The following is a 26337-nucleotide window of genomic DNA, read 5'->3' on the forward strand; positions in this document are numbered from 1 at the left end:
ACAGATACAGCCAGTGACTATAGATAACCATAGACACAAGATTTTTGTCTCTGGCTGTTTGTGGTCTCAGACAATCTCAGGGCAAAAAGAAATCAACCAGTCAAATTTAAAAAACTTGCATCTTCATCACCAGTTACCCAGGTTTAGGTCCCTATTCCATAGCATCAACACACATATACTCATTCTTGAGCAATTCTTGCGCAACCTGAGCATACAGGTTTATGTAATAAACTGGAAAAAATGACACCTCTTGATAATCAGATCATACCTGCACATACTGACTACCATCTGAAGTCTGTAGCTACCTTAATGCATAAAAAATGTACTTAGTAGGATTACGTGCTTGGTACATAAGCGGCCTAAAACTCTAAAATAGATTTGTAATTGAAGAAAAACATGGGATTAGCTAGATTATAAAACAGAAATGTCAAGAAGGTAATATGACTGGAGGTTTACTAAAGTCAATAATATGGAAGAGAAGAATGGGTACCTTGCCTGCCTCAAAAGCAAAATGGCTTTTGTATTCATAAGAGGGGTTTGGAGGAAAATGGGTGGAGAATGTACATTTTCACAAGTTAAGGCATGTTTGTTGGGACTCTGGGTATTATTGGGTAGCTTGATACTTCAGAGGTTCAACTTAAAATAAATACATTTAAAGATTTATTCAATAAATCATCACAATGAGCAAAGTGCAGCCAGCATGATTTACCTTGTCTTAGACCAGATACGGTAAAGAGAATTCTGATTGGCAGTTATGGATTCATGCCCTTCGGAATTTGTGGTTAGCTTATTGAACTTTTTATTGAATAAGCTAAATATAGTGTATTCTTTTCAGAAACAATGGGTAAATCAGCTTCACTCTGAAGGAAAAAAACATCCTAAATACTATATCTGTAAAAAAAAAAAGTCAAGGCAACTGGACTTGCTGTATTTTTCTTGAAGACGTTTCACTGGTCATCCAACCAGCGTTCTCAATTCAGAATCACAATACAGATATACCATGACCTGGATGAATGAGAACCTTCACAGACATCCTAAATACTGTCTTATAAACTTCCCATAGAAGTACTCTTAGGTTACTTGCATCTTAGTACTAGAAGAGTCATCTAACACATTTTAAACCTCAAATTAACTGCAACTTAAATATACTTAATAGCATTGGTGGTATTTTGGCTAAGATTTCTACCCTATACTAATTATATGGTGCATATATATATACATACGAGGGTGAGTCAAAAATTATCCGCACTCCGGTTATATTAATACTTTTGATGGCCGCGCTGTCTTATCAGCAATTTCCATTCAAGGCTACTGTCTCCCCAGTCACTGCTGCACAGGTGTGAATGTGTCACATGAGTTCATTTGTAACTGTGGTGCATGAAAAAATGGATTCTACCACTTGTGATTTGCACAAAAGAAGAGCAGCGTGCAGAGATTAGTTTTTTTGTGGTCTGAGGGTGTGTCTGGTGCCATTATTTATCAAATACTTTGTGCGCAGTATGTAGATAGTATTTTGTTGTGAAAAAGTGTGTATGAATGGATAGTGAAGTTCAAGGAAGGTCGCACAAGTGTTAGCCATCAAGAAGGAGCTGGACTCCTGTCCACATCCATGGCTGATGACAACATTAAGTGTACACCTATTGTCCTGATCTTGCTCCATCAGACTTTCCCCTGTTTGGTTCCCTGAAAGCAGCCGTACGAAGATGAAGATTTACCTCTGATGAAGAAGTGATGACAATGGTGCATTCGTGGCTCGCAGCTATGCCTAAAACATTTTTTTAAATGAGGGAATACAAAAGCTTGTTAACAGATGGACAAAGTGTATTGAAAAGCAAGGAGATTACGGTATGTTGAAAAATTATGGGGTCTATTCACAAAGCTACCGAAGGATCGAGCCGTAGCTTCGTAGCAGGCCGACAGTCTGCTTCTGACAGCTGGGCGGAGCCAGCTGTCTTCTCACGGCTGGCTCCGGCCACTTGCAGAGAGATCAGCGTCGTTCTAGCATTACACTGAGAACCCGTCGGAGCTGCTGTAAAATCACAGCAGCTCCGCTGAGTTCTGTGTGTAATGACAGAAGGCGTCCCTGGTTACCAGGTAACCAGAGACGCCTTCTGTCATTACACTGTGGCTCTTCAGTACACTGAGAACCCGGCGGAGCTGCTGCTCAGCTGCTCAGCGGCATTCCGCTATTCACTCACTGCTGTTCGGTATCTATGGGAATAGGCCAAACAACAGTGACTAGCCTGCCGCAGGTTCGGCTCAGCCGATCCAGATGTTGGATCGGCTGAGTCGAACTCCTTCTGCACTTCAGGTCGGCCGAACATGCTGAGCATGTTTGGCCGCCCCGAAGCCACCCGATGTACGGCTGAGCAACTCTGTAATAATTGTAGATGCTGGTGTAACCTGCCTACAATTACTGTGGCTGAGACCACCAAGTAAAATATTTCTAATAATTGTAACTGTAAAGGGCATACCTTTGGCCATGTTACTAGGTAAAAAAAAGAATTAATGCATTTTGTTCTCTGAGATTTCTTCTCACGCTTCTTCCAATTATTTGAATGCATGGCAAAGCTGGCACATAGCTAATTTATAACAATTCTGTTTACCTAATTAGTCTTCACCATGTTATATCTGAGTGGCTCATGTCTGTTGTGTGAGGTAGGTAATGCCACAGGTGCGGGCATGAAATCAATAACAAGGCATGGCACTCATAGAGGGCATATGGGTCAGGAAGAACAGACCTTAAATTAAACATTTATAAGCAGAGCTCAATTATCCATCACATTTAAGTGGCTGCATGAAATCAGAGGCCTAGAGAATGTGTAGTTAAAACTGTGACACAAGACATTCACTGTGATTTGGAAAGAAAAGCCAGTAGGCTGTAATTGGTTACCCAAAGCATAAAATTCAACTTAGAAAATGCGCAATAAAATTATCTCCCAAGGTGTAGCATTTTCCTAGCATGACTTCTGCTTTACAATATATGTAAAAATAAATGTATAAGTGAAAACTGGCGAAGAACATAATAGAATCTACCGTGTGACCATTTCCTCATGTCTTACTGGAAACCCTTAACACAAGCCTTTTTACTTTCAATATGCAGTAAAATAAGCCAAGCACGTCGCATAAAATTGAAATGCCCATGTTGTTAGATTACAATCGAGTGTGCAGTGAATAAAACATGCAGTGTATACATGAAGAGACAATATCTACCTTTTATTTTTATGACTATATAACTATAAGTAAGTAGATCTCTTTGGTTCTTTACACTAGACGATGCACAATTAGTAACCTGAAACAGGGCAGTGTGTTTTATAAACTGAATCATTACACCATAGATATAATATACATTTTAGAATACATCAATGTATCAATTTGCATCAATTTATCAATACTTGAATAAACATGGAATAATACTCAGCTTAAATGGAAATTAAGGACATTTATGATGTAAGTAAAATCTACTAAACCCATCACGGAGGAATTTGGTTTAAATTCCCATCATCTATTACATTTATTAATATCTTGAATGAATATTGTTGATTGTTGCCTTGTATTATTCAGGCTGAACAACAGATGGCAGGGGCAGCTAATACTTCTTGAAAGCAAAAGCTTAAAGATGCACAGCAAAAACCAATTCAAGGTAACAAGAGAATCCAAACACTGAACTTCTAATGCTAAAATTAGAATGTGTACCTTTATTGAGGTTCTGTGGTTGATAGGGAAGACACAGAGGAGTGACAAAGGACAAAGTAAGGCATTTTTTGTCCATCCTAAACTTGTCATAACCTGACACCATAAAAGCATCTAATCTTTTTTTGTTAAAAGCTGAAATTACCTATCAGTAGGGTAAGATTCACACCTTTCCATGTGCAACATTATGCATTTTTATGCATGTTTTCGATCATCATGTGCATTAATGTATCTGTTAAAGCATTTTGCGCTACTTGTTGGGTTCTGTCAGTCCATTAAATATTAAGGTTACTATGGAAGAGACAGATTGCCATGCATTAGAAATGCTTCTAATTGCATGTTACATGTGTTTTCCAGTACTGCTATTGACATCGATTGTGCATTGTGCATTCCAAAGTGTGTGTTAAATTACAAATGTGTGAAATATATGTTTGGCTCCTGGTCCTAATCATATTACAAAGAATCATAAATATTATACAGAGAATTGTTCACTTTTTTTAACTAATATATCAATTATAGTTTAGGAATTTATTATATACAATTTTGTAAGCAAAATGTTCAGATTTACCATATTCAAATTAATGTAGACTAGGTAGGTCCAGGTGGTAACATTTATTGCAGTTGTATTGCTTGCACTTTGTGGGCAAAATTAGCAACAGGACAACCGGCATTTTGTTTTGCCTTTTTCAACTCTCATGTTATGCTTTGTGGAAATCTGATTATGTGCAAGCAATCCCGGAGCTACTCTTTAATGTGAGTGTCTGGGAGCTGACTTAATGGGTCTAATTTCTATTATTGTAAAGTGCAATAATATGAGGTATAACTGGGCCAGATTACTGAATTGTAAACTAACCTGTGTGCACTTCAGATATTAATGTAAGGCACTTTAAAGCTACTACTTCAATTAATGGACATTTAAACTAGGCACAAGCTCACCTCAGCATTTACACATAAATCAGTTTACCATATCCTGTCAGGATTTATTGCTGTCTATGTCTCCACTGCGCAGGGGCGTAGATAAGGGGGGATAGGGGGGTGCAACCCCCCCCCCCTGAGGGTCCTGGCAGTGGCGTAGCGAGGGGGGGCAGAGGGGGGCACATGCTCCTGGGCACCGGTGTTCAACACCGCTCTGAAGAACATCTAGTGTTCCATGCCCATCTAAAGGAATGCCGGGGATGTCCTGTTTGATAAAACATCGGTGACGGCTGGAGTTGACCTCATTGTTTTACAGTGACGCCAATGTTTTATCAAACAGGACATCCCCGGCATCCCTTTAGATGTACATGTGCCTGCCTGGCCCTGGATGATCTGTACCTGCCTCAGTGCAGGCTCTGCAGGAGGCAGGGTGTCTGTCTAGTGACCAGGATCAGAAGGCTGCATGGAGACAGAGCGGGCAATCAGGTAGCAGGGGCTGGGGAGGGTCTGTGTTATCTGTGAGTATACTTTTGTTTTTAGTCTACTGTGTTGCAAAGACCAGTGCGTTCCCTATGTCTCGAGTCCAGTGCGTTCCCTATGTCTCGAGTCCAGTGCATTCCCTATGTCCCGAGACCAGTGCGTTCCCTATGTACCGAGTCCAATGTGTTCCCATGTCCCGAGGCCACTGCGTTCCCCATGTCTCGAGTCCAGTGCGTTCCCTATGTCCCGAGTCCAGTGCATTCCCTATCCTGAGTCTGTACTGGAGGGCAGGCTCATAAAGAGAACCTGTCACTTCTGAATACTATCACACAGGTGCTTGTTATCCCCTGTGTGATAGCAATAAAGTTAAGTGAAAAAAAGAAATTAAAATGAAAAAAAACTCATAAAAAGTAAAAGAAAATAAAACAAAAACATTATTAATAATCCACAGAGCCCAATTTGAGACCCTACCAGGCCACCTGCGACTCCACCAAGCCACCTGAGACTCTGCACAGCCCACCTGAGACTCCGCACGGCCCACCTCAGACTCTGCACAGCCCACCTCAGACTCTGCACAGCCCACCTCAGACTCTGCACAGCCCACCAGAGACCCCACCAGGCCACCTGAGACCCCCACAGCCTACCTGAAACTCTGCACAGCCCACCTGAAACTCCACACAGCCCACCTGAGGCTCCGCACAGCCCACCACCCTGGAGCAACACAGAGTATGTAACGTCATATTATTTTGCATTGCTATATAATGTATTGCTGGGATGTGTAGTCCTCTATAGTTGTTGTTAATTCTGGATGAGGTATATATTACAGGAAGTAATATTAGGTTTTTATGGACCATCTTGAGGCTACATTGTGCATTTATATACTACAACGGGCTGCACCACATTCTATGTATATCTCACAAATATGCATCTTTTAGTTGAGCAGGGATTTTACTGCATCTGGCATTTGTATGGGATTGCTGAGTATTGACAGTGCTATTATTACATAATTTTACACCTCTCCCACTACATGTAAGATTCCTAGTTGTACAATATTAATTTTTTATTTTTGAAAAATATCATGACGTCAATAGAAAAAGCCTTTTAGGGGGATTTGGCCTGTGTTTAATATATTTTATATTGATTTAATTAAAAAAGTGATACATGTACAAAACATGTAATTTCTTTGAATTCACTTAAAGCATGGTATTTAGAATTAAAGTGTATGTGTAGCCATTTCTTTTTAGTTTTTTGCTTTCTATGGACATCTGGGAAAATTCACTTTCAGAGATGCAACAAAAGTTAGAGGAAACCTCCCTCTTTGAATTCACTTAAAGCATGGTATTTAGAATTAAAGTGTATGTGTAGCCATTTCTTTTTAGTTTTTTGGTTTCTATGGTCATCTGAGGAAATTCCCTTTCAGAGATGCAACAAGAGTTAGAGGAAACCTCCCAAAGTGAGGGGGCTTTTGCCTCTAAAGCAGTTGTCCCAGAAAGAGTTGTTCCCATTGGAAGATTACCTCTTACCTCTTGTTCTAGGGATAACTCTAACATTTGGGGTTTTCCCTTACTTTCTTTCTGGCCATCAGTAAAAATTTAGTGTTGAAAGATACCAACAGCAATACAAACTTGAGTGTCTGTCTAACCAACCTTCTCCACTCTATTCAAAACAAATAGAAAGGTTTTGCCTAGAGGTAAGCACTTGCACACATGTCTAGTAAGAGAAGCAGGCATAGCAACTCATGTTATTTTTTTCATATCTTATAATGACAAATAACACACTATAACTACACTCTACTGTCAGGTATACTGTAGATGAGACCATTTGCAAAAGGGAGCTATAAATTAGTTTTTTTTAAAAGAGAACATTATTTTCATTAGATATTACATAAGTCAAATTTAACATCTCCCCTAGAGCAAAGACTGAAAAATGTATTGTATGACCATTTTCAAACAGTGTCCAGGGTGAGATTGTGTGATGGAGGGAGTGAAATTTAAACTTTGCAGGGCGGCAGTTTCTTGATGGATAAAGCTTTGGAGATTTTAGGCTCCATTTACTCCTCAATCTAATTTTGTCCTTCGATGCACATTATGCAGAAATGAGATCTCATGTGGCTTGATCGGTGCTCTAGCACAGGCAGAGGCAATGCACTCACCTCTATTGTTGTTGTCTTTAGAAAAGAAAGCAATACTTTTTATATTAGAAACACAGCAGGGCCCAGAAAAAAGTTGCTCCTGCAATTACTACAAAAGATGTCTACTGGACTAGAACAAAATTAACATTGTCCATAGTTAAGCTACGCATAGCATTCAAGTTAAGATTTGTCTACAGTTAAATGCCAGACAACCCCTCTAAGCATCCCTTTACCTTAGCATAACTGATATTGCATTATCATCAGCCATTATTGATGAAAACAAAAGTGACTGCTGTTTTTTTGAATGACAGGCATCTTTTGTGTTTAAATATGTTCTTATGGCCAGTCAGTGTGATAACAATACCATTTTCTTGTCGTATCTTGCTGTATACTATAGAATCAATTGCAAAAGGAATCCTGCCACAGATAAGAAGCTACTGATCTGATCAGTTATAGTATGGCACAGATTACTTCTCAGCATCCATGCACACATTCTCAGGCTTTCCTAATATGAGCTTCATTTTTTCAACTGTATAGTTATTCCTGACAGATACAAGGATTCTTGAGTTGACACAAATCAGTTTCTCTATGGTCATGCTATTTGCTTTCTTTCAGGCCAGTTTAATATACCATTAAAAGTGTTTTGATAATTCTGTTCGATAAGTTCAGAAAAACACATAAGTACTAATAAGGACCTAAGGACCATACCTAAGGACTAGTATACTGCAATATATTCAATTTTTGTTCCTGGATTTATATACTCTTTAAGATATTCTTCACTCAGTGACACTTCACCATAAGGCATACCTACACTAGGTCATGTATTGTGCATATACTTTATCATGAAATATATATTACCAAATAAAATTGATATAATAAATAATGTTCAATGTCATTATTCCAACTCATCACTTACTGTTATCACAAAGAGGCAGATAATATATTTTAAAGGGAATGTATGGTGTTATTTGTGTAAAAGTTATTTATTTATTTTGTCCCACTTAAGGTACAAACTTTCTGCTTTTTTTGACTCAGAATCAAATGTAATTAGGCTTGCAAGTAAGTAGCTTTTCTATTACAGCTAATGGAGAATAATTTGTGTGTGCCATGCCGTAACCCAGCTGGGCCAAAAAGAGCATCACATGGTCCAATGTAAACTGTGGCTCCAGCACCAGGTCACCTACGTTTCTTGGTATGTTAGAGGGGATATAAGGAGCATAGTAGGGTGAGGGGTGGGGGGCTGTTAGGCTTCCGCCAGGTAAAAGAACAGATATCCTTTCAATGCTTCTTTGCTAAAGCCCTATTCCAGCCAAAAAGGTTTTTTAATCCTTTCTGTGTCTTTATTAGGGAGATTCGATTAGTTTTTCAAACTGTAAACCTCTAAAAAAATGATATTAAACAAAAACCATTGTAATTTTAACTTAGTTAATACATACAAACAGCATTAACATTTTAGATCCAATTATTGTATACAGCCAGCACACATGTAGTACCCAAGGCTACCTGCATATTATAATGGTCTAGATCTGCAATGAAGTGGTTATTGGAATCATGGCTTGGAAACATGCCCCCAATGACCCTAATAATTCTGTGTCTAAACAATAGTTATCACAAAAAATAATCTTAATCATCCCTATTTAGCCATATAAATAATTATCAACAATGGAGAAAGTTTTAAAACTTGAAACTCTTTTTTTTATTTATACTAGCTAACAATGCATGGATCTGTTTTTTTCTGAAATTTCTCATGTTTTCACTTTTTAAAACATTCACATCAAAAAACTGATACAACACATATAATTGCTATGGAGCCATTTTGCAGTTCATTGCTATTAAACAAGCTTTTCCATTTCAATCTACAGCCAGGTATGATCTTCTAAAACTACGGTTTGTTTTGTCTATATAGCGTAGGTCTGCAGTAAAAAGAGTAAAATAGAACATATACTATGTGGGACATATATAGTGCATAACGGGTGAATAGGACACTGCAATATGATCTAAACCAAAAAGGCACCATAACGTCTGGATTTTTTAAATCTTCATGGAACAAGAAACACTGTTTTATGACTGTCCCCTATCTGCTGTTTAATATTGTTTTATTGATTACAGTTTTTTGTAAAAATAAAACATTTTTGAGAATTTTATATTAGTTCTTACAATATTGCCATGTATTTTGTCAAAAGCTTTCATTGGCACATGGTCTAGATGCAGTTGGGCTTCACAAAACCCACTGAAGTTGCAGATATTACAGGCAACTCCGAGACTGGGAATCTCAAGACAGCCTCTCCAGTGACGGTTAACAGTAGAAGAAGGGCCAAAGCGATGTACTAGATTGTAAGGCAAAATTTAGGTCAGAACAGGAAAAAGGTCAGGATTGGCAGAAACAAGCAATAGGTCAGGGAGAACAGCAAATAGGAACAAATATCAGGGCAGGTGCTAGACAAAACCTGAGAGCAAAGATTCAGTCTTAGCTGTAGACAATACCAAACAAAGATAGCATATGTCAAGGGATGAGAACATTTGAAAATCAGAGGCAGATGTTGATTGCAAGGTCAGGACAGATTCAGAGTCCAAGTTTAGTCATAAGCAAAGGTATAGGTCCAACGATTCAAAGATTACAGATACAGGTTCAGATACCAACACCTTTAGTTTGATATTAGACACCAAGCACAATTTAAGCATTGAATGGATTGATGAGAGGCGTGGCACTGCAGTATAGCTGTGCTCCAGTGCTGGCAGGTGGTGCAGATGCACGCACTCAATCACAAAATTCAGAAAGAGGATGTGAATCAGGAGATGCAAACTATTATGCTGTCCCCAGACTGCAAGTAATATGCAGCGTCCTTTTTTTGGTATTTTTAAAAACATAGGCAAGTATTTACTGCATGTTCTGAAGATTTATTATTTCCACTGTGGTAAAGTACTCTATTCCCTCACCAACCTGACTTTCCTGACCTTTCTAGAAGATTTCAATATTCCTGAACCTTTTGAAAGCCATCAGTCTTATCGGTCTTGCTCACAATGCTTCATCAAGCCAACTTGTCTAAATAGAAAGGAACATTTCTGCATACATCAGGAAGTCCTTGTTTGAAACAGTATATGACTTCTTCCTCAGATGTGTCTCACCCACTAAGGGGGTGCTATCCCTTAGTGCTTCATGCGATGAAACATGTAAAAGTGAAAAGCCACTTTGGGGCTGGATCATGGATCATTTTTTGGAATAAACTGTCATAAGAAAGGTGTATAGAAATAATTTTTTGCCCTCCATGACCTAGGCTTATATCTGTTACCTACCTCTAGTTACCCCTGGCGACTTTGGTTTATTTGCATAATTTAAAATGTTAATTCTTCTATATTTATCTGAAATGTTGCAAGTGTTAAAATGTTGAAATAAATGAAGCTATAGATAGCAAAACCAACCAACACTGCTTAGTAGCACCCTTACTTTTACACCGGTTGTGAGAAAAATATGCAGGCTATCACTGTTAACCTCATTCTGAAAAATATAAGCTGTCTGTCAACTTTTCTGAATCAGGAAGCAATGTAGGGAAATAAGCCAAAGAGTCAGCTGCCGTATTTCTTTTTTTCACAGGTTTCTCTTAAGATTTTTGACTGTAGATGTCAAAGGAAGCATCAATACAGCTTATTTAATTTTATTTACAATATCTGGTGCCAAAATATTGCACACCTCTTTACAAAGAACACAGAACCACTAATCCCTGCCCAAGAAATGCTTACTTTTTAATATATTTACATGAGTCCATCATAGTATCCCTCATGAGAATGGGAATGAACCTAGAATACTGTTTAGCTGACCCAAATTACTTCTTTTTTTCATGATTACAGAAATATGTTATTAATATTATAAAGCTGGCCAAAAGATGGCCCTAATTGTGACTGAATGGGGTGGGTGAGTGGCCTTGCAAGCACCACATGGCTCAACAAAAGTCAATTTAAAATTCAACTGAACCAGGTGGAAAATTATAAACAGAACAGTAACTGAACATTAAAACCTCTAGAGTAGAGTTCTACGATTAAGCCCAGGATTGGGTGAAACGTGTCAGTCGGGCAGACCTGAGGCGGGACTTTGTGTAGCTGTGCGATTTTCAATAAAAGAAGCTTCCAACAATATATGAGGTGTGGCCAGATGTTTTGATGTTATAACCGTAGGAAATGTGGGAGTGATGATAAGCTCCAGTCAGTGAGCACCTTGTTATCTCCCGTTTGTGCTGTAAAGGAGCGGTGCAATCCTTTCATTTGCTTTGCTTTGCATCATATCACTGTTTGATTTCCCCAACTTCCCCAACTTTGGAATTAAATCTTATCCATCTGCTGCCCCTTGACCAATTATGGTACCCTTGTTTGCTACTAAAACACATTACTTGCATGTTGGAAAGTAAGAGGTTGGGTTTAACAGACAGAGAAGTTAAAGTAGTATTAAACTCTCAAACCTTTTTTCAATAATGAATTCGGATAAAACATATAAACATTGCCCAGCAAATTATTTCTTTACATTTTTGCCCAAATGCTTACAGTCACCATGTTTCCAAATAGCTGACCCCAACTCTCTCAGCTCTGCTTTTCTGAACCTCCTGACCAGTACAAGATCGTAAGGGACAGCACTGTCTCCAGCAACCGTCCTTCTACTAGCTAGGAGAATGGAGAAGAGGGTGGCAGGGAACAGGGAAGTCTCTCACCCTACAGTGTCTGTGTGTTTGTGGAGACACACACAGCTTTCTAGCACGCACAAGAGTGGCTTCATAGCTCCCTGCAGGGGAAAGGAGCCACTCTAAAACAGGATATCAGGGCCATTGCTCAGGGGACCAACTGATTCTGCAGAATGCTAAAACTTATAAGCATAAAGGATCAGCATCCATTGTAAGGGATATAATCAGTATCTGAAATAGCTTAAAACAATTTGACTTGAATATCACTTTCAGCCCTTAGTAACACAGTAAAGCCAGGATCATTTGGGTACACTAAAAAAATGGGAAATTGTATACTTACCCATCAGTAATTTTCCTTCCCTGATGCCCATACATGGCGGCATACAATAGGTATGGTTCTGCCCCCCGCCCAATCACAGGACCAGTTATACTATAAATTAAAGCCCGCCTCCCAAGGCCACCTTTCTTGTAACAAGTACTCAATACGAAAGCCATGGGAGGGTCCTGTATGCTGCCATGTATTGGTGTCAGGAAAGGAAAATTACAGATGGGTAAGTATACAATTTTCCGTTTTCCTGACACCTACATGGCTGCATACAATGGGATATAGCGAGCACACAACCAGGGAGGGTAATTCTGAGATATTTATTTATTTATTTGGTGGCCTTGGGAGGCGGGCTTTCATTTATAATATAACTGGTCCTGTGATTGGGCAGGGGGTGGAGCCATACCCATTGTATGCTGCCATGTAGGTGTCAGGAAATGCTTTTTCTGGCAAACAGAGGTAATAGCCAACTACCTGAGGTCTGTGATTTCAGGCAAAATTTACACTTACAAAAGTCTAAATATACTGAAAGGTTTGTTTTAAGTGATCTAGTGCCTGGATGTATCTCCTAATCCAAGAGCCATTAATTTGTCTGAACTATAATGTAAACTGTTCTAGGCTTTAAATATAATAATAAATTACTATTTCTTTCTTAGAGAAAACCTACAGAGGAAATTAGGTTAGTAGGACAAAAGTGCATGAATAGATCACTTTACTTTTACTGTTACTCTTTCAGAGCTAATCTAGCATACATTGCAATAAAATTATTATAAAGAGGGGGGCGCATGCGCGGTGCCCTCGATGGCTGACGTGCCTTAGAGCCGCTCCGTACCTCGCCGGCATCTCAGGGGACATCTGCACCGGCACGGACGAATCATCTGGATAGCAGCATACAGCATCCGCTCAGGTACTGTCCTGGCCACCCAGCCATGGCCCCCACAGGCACTAAATCAAACAAAAAGAGCCGCAATTCCAAAGACTGCCTGTCGGCATCTGCAGCCAAGATGGCGCCGACTCCCCCACGCTCTCGCTCAGCAATGAGAACCTCCCCCCCTCGTTTCCCACACTCGGAGGGAGAGGATACAGGTAGCAGGGCCAGCTCTCCTTCCCCTACCAGAGAGCGTTACCGCAGAATCCAACATAAATTTTACCTCCAAAGCAATAAGCATTCCACTCTTCTTGCCCGGCGATTGCGCAAAATAGACTTGCATCAGAAACCGCTTCGCCTCTCGGATAACTCTCTGTCCAGCAATCCACACAAAATTGTCCACGAATTCTCCAAACATCTATCCACGTTGTAAATTTTTAAAAAAATTATTATAAAGATTATTGTTCAGTGTTCAATAAGAGCTGCTGACATGTTTTGTAGAAATCTACAGCTCACAATGTGCTGTGAGTGAGAACAGAAGGGCACTGACCATGCCCGTTGTCTGCAGGAAGGCCAGATTGTAAGACACGATAAAAACTTTTAAGGTTCATTCATCAAGACATTGCAATGATTTATCAGAAACAGAAAATAATTTGTACATCTAATTCAATCCAAATCTCTTTTATGACCAAGCCTTACTTCCTGCAGGTCTGCATGGCTCACTGGCCATTGCGTCCCCACTGTATGAAACCTTTAAACTACTGAAGTCTCTAAAAGGCATTGACAATTAGTAGACCAGACACTTCTGTTTTTTTTGTGTGGTTATGGTATTGTAAAATATACAAAAACACTTTTATGTTATATGCAATAAATTAAAGAGTGGGTAACTTAACTGAATATCTATCTTTTGTACTCTTTAATGTAGAATCCAGATCTCAAACACATTTCCATATTTATAATATGTAAAATTCTACATCAAGATCAATTCTATTTTTGACATTCATAGTTGGGAGAAGGCAAGCCCATTCATTTTTTTAGAGACTCAATGCTTGCTCCCCAAAGGTAGCTTTCGCCATAGATCTAGCACTCGGTAAAAGGCCACCTGGAAGTTAGCCAGCTTTCAAAGTATCTTTCAGTTTTTAAAGATAGTTTGCCTGGAATTTATTTTATGTATCTAATTTGTACAAATAAGACTGAAGCATTCACTTTTTTATTCTTTTCTATAAATACTCTTTTCTTTGGTGGCATATACTTCTTATACATGTACATACTGTATACTGTCATAAACATATACCTTATTTTACGTAATGATTTTTAAAGCATACTGCTTTTTTTCTGGGAAGACACATTTTAAATGTTCAACCATTGTTGAAATGTTTTCACGTGCTTGCTTTTCCAAATATTTGTTATTGCATTAAATGGAGCAATTTGTAGATTGGCCACTAGAGACAGAGTGGATTACGTACTGCAGTCACTCTGCCTAACGGCCAAACAAGCACTGAGAAGCCAAGGAAGGCCTGATTGTAAGACATGATAAAAACTTTGACTTTGCTATGTTAAAAGAGTCAACTGACTCATAAATTTCCACAGTGAGAAGGAGCCGTAAAGTACATCCATAGTGTAGCACTGCAAGGGTAAAATACGTCATAAGTAACGTAATGTCATAAGTAAATACAAGAAACACATATACTGTAGATAAGATCATTTACATCAAGCTGATCTTCATTGCATGTTTAAAATACATCTAAAATACACCGTACCGACTACAGATTCCCTTTAATGTGATAAAATTCCAACAAAAACAGGGTTATTCACAAAAGCATGAAGAGTTTGGAGAAGGCAGGAGAAGTGAACAATATAGGGCCACATAGCTGAACTGGAAAGTGAGCTGAATTGGAGATTTTTTCCAGTTCAGCTTTGTTGGCCTAGATTGCTCACTTCTCCTGCCTTCTCCAGACTCTTCACCCTTTTGTGAATAACCCTGAAAGTGACAGGACAGGGGAAGCCCTACCTTGTCAGATCAAAAAATGTATGTAAAAAGTATGGGTAGCATTAAAGAGATGGGACAAAAATGCAAACATTTTGATTGCACCTCACCTTTCTACTTCAAGTTTCTAACATCCAGAAATGAGATGCTGGGAGAGGTCCTTGCACAAAAATATTTACAAACTACTGAATTTTGTGGCAATGTGACTGAATGTTTCAAAAATCGCATGACCCTGGCTGACAGGGCATGAAACCTGAATTTTCTGCCACAATTAGGAAACACATTCAGGTCTTGTCCCTCCCTAAGACTGTAAATCTGCAGTGAAGGAGAAGCAGCAGACTGATGAGCTCATCTCAATGCCACTCTTCTCTCTCCCCCTATTGGTATGTCCCTTGTTAGCACATGAACACTGCAGCACAATTGATTGGCTTCCTGTGCTGCTTTTCCCTCTCCCAGTCTGGGCACTGCTGTATAGGGGGTTGCAAGAGGCCGATGTCAGGTTGAATTCAGGTTCATTTACTGCTCACATTAAAAAAAGTTGAAATTATTTTTGTCTTTTATATGTACCTGGAGTTTAATTTAAATATATTTCATTTTAAGAATTAAATCATTACATCTCTAATATAATTCCACAATGATTAGGAACTGTCAAAACTATAGTATTACAAATAAGCATGTGTTAATATTAATAATAACAGTGCTACTTTATTCATTCCATACCGATTAAACAAACAGAGGTTGAAGGGCAAGTGGCCACCTGCATTTGCCTGCCTGTGACCAGCAGTCAGTGACGTCAGGATTTATAACTGTATTAAACTGTATGACAGTCAGCCATGATAAATCAGTTTCCCCTTCTCTTCAAATCACAGACAATAAAAGCTTTAGCAGTGAAAGCCATTCATCATAATAAAGACCACAGACTTTCTAGTCATCAATTTCACTCACTTGCTTAATACACTGGAGAGAGTGTTAGAGTTTTAGCAAAAGAAAAAAAAAGCAACCACGAAGAAAGATTGAACAGGAATAATTACAAAGGTCAAACAAAGAAATCCTTTAGGAAGCAAGTTTTTCCCCATGGCAGGAAGAGGTCCATCATAAACTGAATATGATAGTGTGAATTATGACTTTATTCCCATACTGTCCTTTCATGTCATACTGAATAAATACTGTACTATAAATATCTATTACATGTATATTTTGATAGAGATAGATAGATAGATAGATAGATAAATAGATAGATAGATAGATAGATAGATAGATAGATAGATAGTGAAATATATACTATATAAAACATAAAAAGAAAGTTAAAACAATGTTTTTAGGCACACGCTGCAGAAAGGAGCTATGTGAAATAGAAGCAAAAGCAGAAGAAGGACCAGCAGGTATATGATGCATAGCCTGCCATAGCCCAGTTCAGGGAATCTTTACAGCTTCATTTACTACACAGCAATCTGGGACCAGTGCCTAAGGCAACAGTGCTAGTGATTGCAGCACCCAGCAGTAAATAGTATAAATTATGTTTACCTTGCCCCTTGTCTGGCAAAATCTCTGGACACTGTGGGCAAATCTAGCAAATAAATAAAAAGTAGTAGAGAGGAGAGCAGGAGCAGCTTACAGCAGTCACAAGACTCTCTAAACACATCAACTTGTAACTCCCTTTCTATAGTTCAGTGAAGTTAAATAAAAGCTCAGCATACACAGCTTGATGCATTGTTCCTCTAATTGTGCATTACTGTTTCACTTATTGCAAAAAAATGCCCAAAGACAAAGAGGCAGAGTGTTATACTTATACAGTATATTGAAAATAATTAACTCATGGAGCACAGCTCCGATTTATCCTGAGATGGTGCCTATATGGACCATCTGAATTAAGTTATCTATTTGGTGGCAATAAAACATACTAGGAAATTATAGGTGAAGAAAAACAAAATCCATTGGTAAGGGAGGATATATAGAAAATCTAGGAAGGCCACATGTTGCTTCAGGATGTCTAGCACTCAATACCTGTCTGCTAATGTTACCTTATTTACTAAAATAGCCAGCCCAAAAACTAAATCTAGTGCATTATATAAGTGACTGGTGATAAAAAAGCATATAAGTAACATTCCTTGCTAGGAAGAAAATGAAGAAAGCTGAATACAGTTGTTTGTGGTCCAGAACTTCAGGGGCAGACCTACCGCCAGTGCTGCTGGTGTGGCCGCACCGGGGCTGAGCCTACAGTGGGGCCCAGTATCCATTCCAACACAGCCCTGGGGCAGAGATGGGGGGGTCCGCTGGTGTCCGGCCGCCGAATACCATTGTAACTGTATCCGGCGGGCCCCCGCATCTCTGCGCCAGGAGTGTCCGATGATCACATTGGTATCCGGCAGCCGGCGGCCCCCCTCATCTCTGCCCCGGGGGTGTCGGATGATCCGACACTCCGGGTGCAGAGATGAGGGAGCTTGCCGGCCGCTGGATGCTGTGCTGGAAGCCGAGAATAAAAAAAAGCCGTGCAGGCACTTCAGGGGGCAGCCCTGGGCCTCGGCCGAGAGGACCCAGCAAGCAGCCGCCTGAACACACGGGCGTGCTGTCTGAGATGGACACACACACACGGGGGTGGTTTTCTGAAGCCTCCCCCACCAGAAAACAGCCAGAAGAGGTGAAGGTAAGTTATTGAATAAAATTATTGTTTTTTGTAGCCCAATTGATGGCTGTATAAAGTACTGCTATTATTTGTAGTGCTATATAGCAGGTCCCATTCTGCATTGCAGCAATGCAGAATGGCACCCTCTATAGAGGACTACAAACCTCAGCAGTACTTTATACAGCATTGCCATTTTTCCAACTTGTTTTGTGGATGCTACAGGGAATGTGGGTTGGGGTTTTTTGGGGGGGGAGTCTGTGCATGTATTGTGGGCTAATGTGTGGGTGGGATCTTTCAAAAATGGCAGGTGGGTACCAGGATAATACCAAGCAGAACATGTATGTTACATCTAGGGGTTCAGAAATCATTTGCTGTAACAGAGATTAATACATCATACACGGGTAAGTATTGTAGGTGACTGAAGGGAAAGAAGTGCAGGGTTACCCGGAAGTGGGGGGATTTTTGCTGACTACACAGGATTCCAAACACGCTGCACAGAAACCTTTCCAATCACATGATACACACTAAGAGGAGAGACACACACTAAGGGGAGAGACAAGCACAGTATGTGCGCTGAGACAGTGTTCTGAGCACATATGGTGCATGTCATTGGACAGCCATTACATATATCCTGTAGTGGAAAGCTGAAGTTCCTCTCCACCACATGTTAATTTTAACTGTTTCTATAAACCCTTCCTCCACCTCATCTACAGTCACACCTGATAGAAGTGCTGCAGAGTGGAAAGCTATATTGCAAAGTTTATATAAATGTTACTGTACTCAGATTTGGATATGCTGTCTCTGCCCCCACACCGCTCGTCTGATCTGTCACAGGAGCCTGAGCAGGGTGGTGTGGGGGGAGAGCCCAGCCTCTTGTGACACGCCAGCTGCTCAAATCGCTCTCCTCCCCCGCACCGCTCAGCTTCCTGTGACAGTTTCTGTCCTGGTTTTGGTCAAAAGATAACATTGTCCGCATTTTGCCAAAAGTGCCATTTTCGGACGATATGTTTCGACGGGCAAAATTTCGGCGCATCCCTAATTTTAAATACATATTTTGCATTCCCATACTTTTATTGTATGAGTAGAAACTTTTTATTTACTCTTGAGGCATGGCAGGTTTAGGAATAATTTATTGAGTGCTTACTTTCACTGAGGTTGAGAACCTCTGATGTCGAAAGTCTGCACATATTTTGGCTGCAGCTGTAAAAGTCACCACCAACCTATCAACTACTTAGAAATGTTCATAAAATGAGTGAACTGTGATGGTTAAGGTTCATTCACATGGGCATTGACATAAAAGCGATTATATGCGTTTATAGGACACTTCCAAATGCATTTAAACATATTGATTTTAAATTGTACAATTTATACTGTGTGTTTTATTGCATTAAGATGCAATAAGTTCATCTGCATTTAGAAAAAAAAAATAGAACTCTATGTTCCAGGGGCAGATTACATACTCTGAACGTGTCTAAATGCATGTACATTCAGGTATGTTTAAACGCAGGAAAAATTGTTCTTGGAAATATATACTTGCCAAATCAATTTCTCCTGCATTTAAATAAAATAAACACAGGCGGCTCATGTGAATGTAGCCTAAAAAGCAATTAGCACAGAATTAAATCTGTGTTTTGTTTTTTTAAATCTCCTCTATTTAAGACACCTCACAACAGTTACAGGCAACAACAGTTGAAGAGAACATGGTGCAGAATTACATTGTAAGAGCCTAAAGAGAACGTTGCTATATCATACATACAGTCAATGACAACCTCAGTTACACCAAAAAACTGCAAAAACGAGAACGAGAAGTCCAGTCTTTTCCTTTTTAATGATGTCTTCTGCAGAGGTCATTAAAAAGGTAATCTGTCTGTCAGTAAAGATAATTAAAATGAAACTATCAGGAGAAAGTAATGAAAGCAGGCACCTATTACACCAAAAGTAAAATGCTAATATACAGAATCATTGCAAAAGTGTTAATTACTCTATAATTTTTTTAAATGTATCCTTAAAGTATCCTTATCATATTTTTTCCGTCTGTTTATCATTGGAGAGATTTCTCTTCATACCCTGTCCTGTAGACAAAACAGAAGTAAAAGAAAGTATCTCCAAAGAGAGGGAAATCCCCCTTAGACATCACCAGGACAAATATCCATATTGGAACTTTTTCGACTTTATTCCTGTTCTGATGAAAACTCAAATTTTACATTTCCTCCTTACTTTTCAGTGGTCACCAGAACAAGATAGAGAGGGTTAATCTCTCTAGTAGAGAGCCATACAGTAATAAAAAAAACTATCATATGTTCTATTTCCTCATTACTATGGTATCTTCTAAACCAGGGGTCCTCAAACTACGACCCGCAGGTCAGATACAGCTCACCAGGGCGGTTGGCGAGTGGCGGTCGGCGAGCAGCGAGTGCCGGGTGGCACTGTCTTCGCTCCCTCCCTCTCTCTGTTTCTCTCCTGTTAGTGAGAGGAAGTTACATCAGAGAGAGAGGAAGCAAGGGAGAAATCATCCTCTGGCAGCCTTAAAAATTTTTATCAAAATAAATATCAATTCAAATATCAAAGCAGCTTGGCTTCCTAACCAATCAGAAAGCCTTTAGGCATGTAACGAACTGCCTCCTGGCCTCCTGATTGGTCAGGAAGCAGCTTCCTAGCCAATCAGAAAGCCGGGAGACGGGTCATGCAGTGCCTCCTGGCTTTCTGATTGGTTAGGAAGCAAGATTCACTTGTTGGTAGGCAGCCTAGCTTTCCTAACCAATCAGGAAGCCGTGACGCGGGTTGCGGGATGTAAGGGGGTGTGACGCTGCATTGAAGTCAATGGCACCGCAGTCAGTCCCCCCCTCCCCCAACCCGTTTTTCAAACTTTTTAAAGATCTTAAATGATCCGGCCCCCAACAATGTCTGAGGGACAGTGAACTGGCCCCCTGTTTAAAAAGTTTGAGGAGCCCTGCTCTAAACTAAAAAAAGTTTTGGCTTTAGATATACTTTAAACAAACCATTGACAATCCTGAGGTGGAGCCAATTAAATTAAAAAAGTTAATGCCACAAAACTATATTTCTACATAGAACAAATTAAACCAAAATTTTAAGTTTTAACATGTACAAGATATGTTGTTTCTCTAATAGAATTTTGTCATGTGCCAGATTTTCAAACCTCCACATTTTGTTAGAATGTATAAAGAGTAAAGCAAATGGATTTTTTCTTTGACCTTAAACCAAAACATCTTTGTGCTGCGCTAGCATTAAATATGTTTTAACAAAGTATAATGCCAAGATTATTCTTTTAGCTCAGACATAGTTAACAACTGAATTCTATGAAATCATTTACAGTCAAATACACACTTCAATATTGGATGTCCAAATTTCACCATATGTATCCTATTACAGTTGCCTATTTAACTGAACTTGTGCAATTTAATTCCAATTTATATAATTCCATAAACAAATGAACACCAGGACAACAAAAACAAATCCCAATTAAACACATTAAGGCTGTTGAGTGACTAATTTTTCAGACAATGAAAGTCAACTGAGGAATGGCCAAGGGTAAAGAAGAAATACATAGGTAAACAGAAACAATATGTGCTTTGAAAAATTAATTTATTGACAACTCAGTTGTCACTATAACTGTTATCACTACACTAACTTTTTTGTGTCTGTGTATATGTGTTTTAGCCCAATAAAATTGGAATAATTCAAGGTAATCCCAAATTGCATTTGTATCACTCATTTATATCTTGGCCTCACAAATACTTTTTTTGCCTGAACGGGCACAAATCCTCACAGATACAAAATCTTATGGTCTTCCAAACCTGTGTGAGGGCACTTGTGTTCAGTGCTGTAGCTGCTATTCTTCTATGCCAGGAGAGAGCACAGGAGTGGGAAGGCATAAGCCAGTACTGAGAACATTATTTTAAGGCATTTTAAAATATTAATTGCAAAATGTTTTAAAGCTGATTAACCCTTTCGCTGCCAAGGACGTACGTCGTACGGAGCTACAAACCTACAAAACCAGTTGGATTCCTGAGCACTGGCCCTGATATCCTGTTTTAGGGTGGCTCCTTTCCCTTGAAGAGTCCTATGGAGCCACCCTTGTGTGTGTTAGTAAGCTGTGTGTGTCTCCACAAACACACAGGCACAGCAAGGCGAGCCACTTCCCTTCTCACCACTCCTCCCCTCTACTCCTTTATCCCTCACCCTTCTCTAAGCTAGTAGATGAACATCTCCTGAAGACTGTTCTGTCCCGTGTGATCTTGTACTGGACAGGAAGTTTATGGAAGTCGAGCTGAAATAGTTGGAGCCAGCTGTTTGGAAACATGATGACTGTAAGTGCTTGGGCAAAAATGTAAATATATGATTTGCTGGGCAATGTATATTTGTTTGATCTGGATTCATTTTTGAAAAAAAGTTTGAGAGTTGAATATTGCTTTAAGGCAAAATCACATTCAGGGGACTATAAAGAGATTGAAGGGGTGAGACTTCAATTTTGCTTTAAACTCACTCAACAGTGTAGTCTACCAAATGTGAAATAGCTGTTTTAAAACGGATCATAAGCTGAATAAGTTGTAGTTATCATTAGACCACAATAACGGTTTTCTCTAAGTTCAAGTACTGTTAAATGTATCCAACTTTTGTTTAAAATGTATATGTGAAGTGCTTGAGGCTTTAAAATGGTCCAAGAGACTGCAGATAAAGTCATGCTTACTGGTTTCTAAACAATCTAGGCAGAGATGTGACATGAGAATGAACAGAGAGATAATTTTATTCCACACAGAAATGTTTTTATGTCTTTCCTAATATCAAATAAATACCAACTGATGTGCTACTGTGAAATGTTTACTTGTCTCATAACACAGATATTACCTCATAAAGCATAATCATCTTTGTGGTGTTAGAAAAGTGAAAGGTACAATATTTAGTTGCATCTAATAACCATCAAAAATGGGCCATAAAAGCCACAGGTCACATGTGCGGCCACAGGCTGAAAATAAACGGCCACTACAGTGCTGAAGTTCCTTGGCTCATTCCCAGAGGTACATCAGGGTTAAAGAGAACAGATCATTATCTGGTATGTTAAACTTTTTTTCTGCCTATGTGTGTGGAATTTTACAGGACCATTTCCCCTGTTACTTTTACTGCATAGTTTCATGTTGTTCTGTGGTGTGATAGGAAGAAAAATAGTGATGTTATATTAAACCCTTCATCCATTTTGCCTCTAAGATGGATTAATGGATGGTTGGATGAAGGAGAGGGCCACTACACTGGTTTTTAAATACGTTTCTGCTATAAATACCTATTCAGTTCTTATAGTACCTATGAAAGCAACATCCTAATAACCTGATTGTTTCTGATTTGTTGATTTTACATAAGGGCTCAGTCTTCCAACAGTCCTCAGCTCTCTCATAATAACTAATAGAGAAAACAATATAATTCACTCAACAGCACCTCAACCATTAGTGTAAAGGATTAAAATGACACTTAAATCTTAAAAATCCATTCAAGTACCTTAACTATTTAAAAAAAATTAATCTTATTTGTGTATCACTTGGCTATAGATCCTCAAATAATTTCTGAATTGGTGCTGACACTGTCCTTCCTTGTGGGGGGTGGCTACTTTTGTTCTCCATGGTCCCTGTGTGTGTTGTAAAGTAGCCACCGCTCCAAGCTTTTATGTACAGAATATTTTAATCCTACCATTGCTTTTCTATGACTAATGAAGCATATTTCAAAGTATGTCATTTAAATAATGAAGTAGACATAAGAAAGGATGTGAATGCATAGAAAAATTCTAAAACACAAAAATGTTAAAAATTGAAAAATGTGTTCTTTAACTCCTAAAGTAAGCAAGCAAGCAGGTAAAAAGATAAGCAAGACTAGCTGGAGAGAAAACTAAACTACACATTTTTCTGTTTGAGTTTTTCTTGAAATTTCCTTAGAGTATCTTGATTTGAAAATCCAGGATCAACTTTAAATGTCTCACAGGAGTACAGTAATTTTCTTCATTAAATTATTTAATTGAATATCCATGCAGTTCATTCTAGTAACACCTTTTGCGACACATGACACTTATTAATATTGATAATTTTCTAAAGTGGAAACTATGAATACATTTCTACTTGGGCCCAACTAAGTCGATCATTTGCTAAACTTAACCAACTGTGTGAAAACAAGTGGGCATGGCCAACATTACCACTATGAAACTTTCAACTAAGATTAAACACTTTCACCTCTGGAGGTTCCTGGTGGTCAGCTGCTATCTCCTTTCCTTTAAATTCTAGACATTTATAAACTATCAACAATTTCCTAAAGCCATAGAAATATCTTGCATATTGTTATTGCATTCTGCTAAAATCAATAGTCTTCACAAAATTCTAAGGGGAAACTGAGAAAATATGTTTAATAGTCCACTGTAGTCAGAAACCCACACCGTAGAACCACCTTTACCTTTTATTTTTAAATAAACATGTGCTATATTTGATAGCTAGTCAGAAACCCACACCGTAGAACCACCTTTACCTTTTATTTTTAAATAAACATGTGCTATATTTGATAGCTAGTCAGAAACCCACACCGTAGAACCACCTTTACCTTTTATTAGTGATGGATTACTCATTTTAAAGGGGTTTAAAGGTGCTCCTTGGCTTTAGGTATAAGGGGGATATGTTGCCTTGTTTAGGTGAATGATGATAACACCTCAGTGGTATGTCTCATTAGCATAACTGTAACACAATTCACATAATTATTCTAGCATGCTTTGTGCATGCATATAATTACAGTAAGTCTTTTGCTTAATTAACATTTACATGTCTCCAATGGGCTACCACTGTCACAAAGTGGCAGGAAAGTGATAGTAGGTTGGGATAGAGGTCACTTGATTGAGCCTTATGTTTTTTGTACACAGAAACGTCATGTTTAAAATCATTTAGTGAGAGTAGCTATCTCTCTTTAATATTCAGTCCCAATATTAGAATTATAATAATAATAATGCTCCAGAGAAAACAATCTCTAAAGGAGGAAAAAACTTAAAACACAATCAAAATGTATAAAGACTTCTGCTTTAAAGCGTATATCAAGGCCAAATAAAATTTTAAAAAACATGCAGCACATCTCTACAATACATGTACATGTACATATGTAATCCTTTTAAAGACCCTGCACATACAGAACAATACATGTTGAGATAACAGGAATGCACCCAGGTTCTAATTTGCTGCTTTTCTGGAATACCTTTTTGGACTGAAATTGCAAGGAATGGTGTCATCCCTACCCAGTTGACTTTCGCTAAACTACTGAATCCTTTGCCCTCTCCTCAGCTCCACAATATACGGAAGATTGTTTTGTATATAAGAACTTGGAGGGCTGATTAGGCATTTTGAGATAACACAGAGTTATACAAGACACAGATCACAGGTATTTTCTGCACTTATTTAACAACTATAACAAAGCCTTTTCAATTGTATATTTAACAGACAAAAAGGGAGCAAATAAAAATAGTTTATTGGTAAGGTTTACATTATCTTTAAGAGCAGTTTAGTGGTGCCTCGAGTTAGCCAATCTTTGGTACCCAGTATATTTGGCCTACCACAAAGCATGTCCTTTTTACATAAAGAATTGAGTTAAACTTACTTATATAGGCAATTTTTCATTTGCATATTTGTGCTTCTCAATCAGCTGACACTTTTGTAGATTAAGCTGATTGTAGTTTTCTATGATCAGCTCTTACTTAAGACACCCATTCACTATGTTATGCACAATTGTATGTTGGCATGATCGTTAATAACTGGCTACTCATATATGCAGTGCAAAGTTAAGTATGGTCATCCTCTTACAATGGTAGCAAACTGCCAATTTTATCTGGTTAATAAAAATATTTATTAAAATTTGTGAATGGAAACATGCTGCCACAAGGCAAATGCTTAGTATGAATTCTATCTAGGTTGTTGAATAACATAAACATTTTCAAAAGCTTATATAAAATGTGTATGAAAGGAAAATTACCAAAATGCCCTTAGCATACATTAATTGTCATTTTGGATATCACAGTGACTTTCCTTTTAGACACTTATACACATAAGGAGCACAGAGAACCCTAATTAAAATGAATTACAAGTAGAGAAGTAACATATCATGTGTTTGTTAAGTCCTTCCTTTGTTTCACTTAGTTTGATTATGTGAAAGGATTACAGGCTGGTGGAAACATTTCCTTGTTGATTGGGTTTGGTTCCTAGGTTGGCATTGGCACACAGCCTCAAGGAACAGAAGAGTGCACTTTTTGAATGTGAATGCTGTAGAAAACTAGTATTAAAAGTGCTGTACTGCACTAGTATAGAAAGCACATTAAGTTTTATGGGAATTTTACAAAGCTTAAGAGTTCCTCAATTTTTTTTGAGAATTCTAGTAAAATTTACACACAATTTGGGGTTAGATGCCTCAGGCCACATCCAGAGAAACACTGAGGATCTCTATCAGGGAAAGCTCTATGTAGTTTGTCCAAGGACCACCTTTTAGAAAAGGGTCCTAAGTCTATATATATGAATTAAGAGCCTGAAAAAATTCAGATGTGAAATCTGGCTCCTACATTTTCATATATAGTATGTGGAGTCTTTTTCTTTAAACGCGTTAATACCTTGCAAATAAAGTATTGG

General features: G+C 38.6%; 1 protein-coding gene across 1 annotated transcript in view; it reads right to left on the minus strand.

Annotated features, from left to right (window-relative positions):
• PAX5 (paired box 5) overlaps nucleotides 1-26337 on the minus strand; it is a 205664-nt gene that overhangs the window by 25120 nt on the left and 154207 nt on the right. The window lies entirely within an intron of this gene.

Source organism: Nanorana parkeri, unplaced genomic scaffold (genome assembly GCF_000935625.1).
Source record: "Nanorana parkeri isolate BGI_ZX_2015 unplaced genomic scaffold, ASM93562v1 scaffold88, whole genome shotgun sequence".
NCBI classification, from domain to species: Eukaryota; Metazoa; Chordata; class Amphibia; order Anura; family Dicroglossidae; genus Nanorana; species Nanorana parkeri.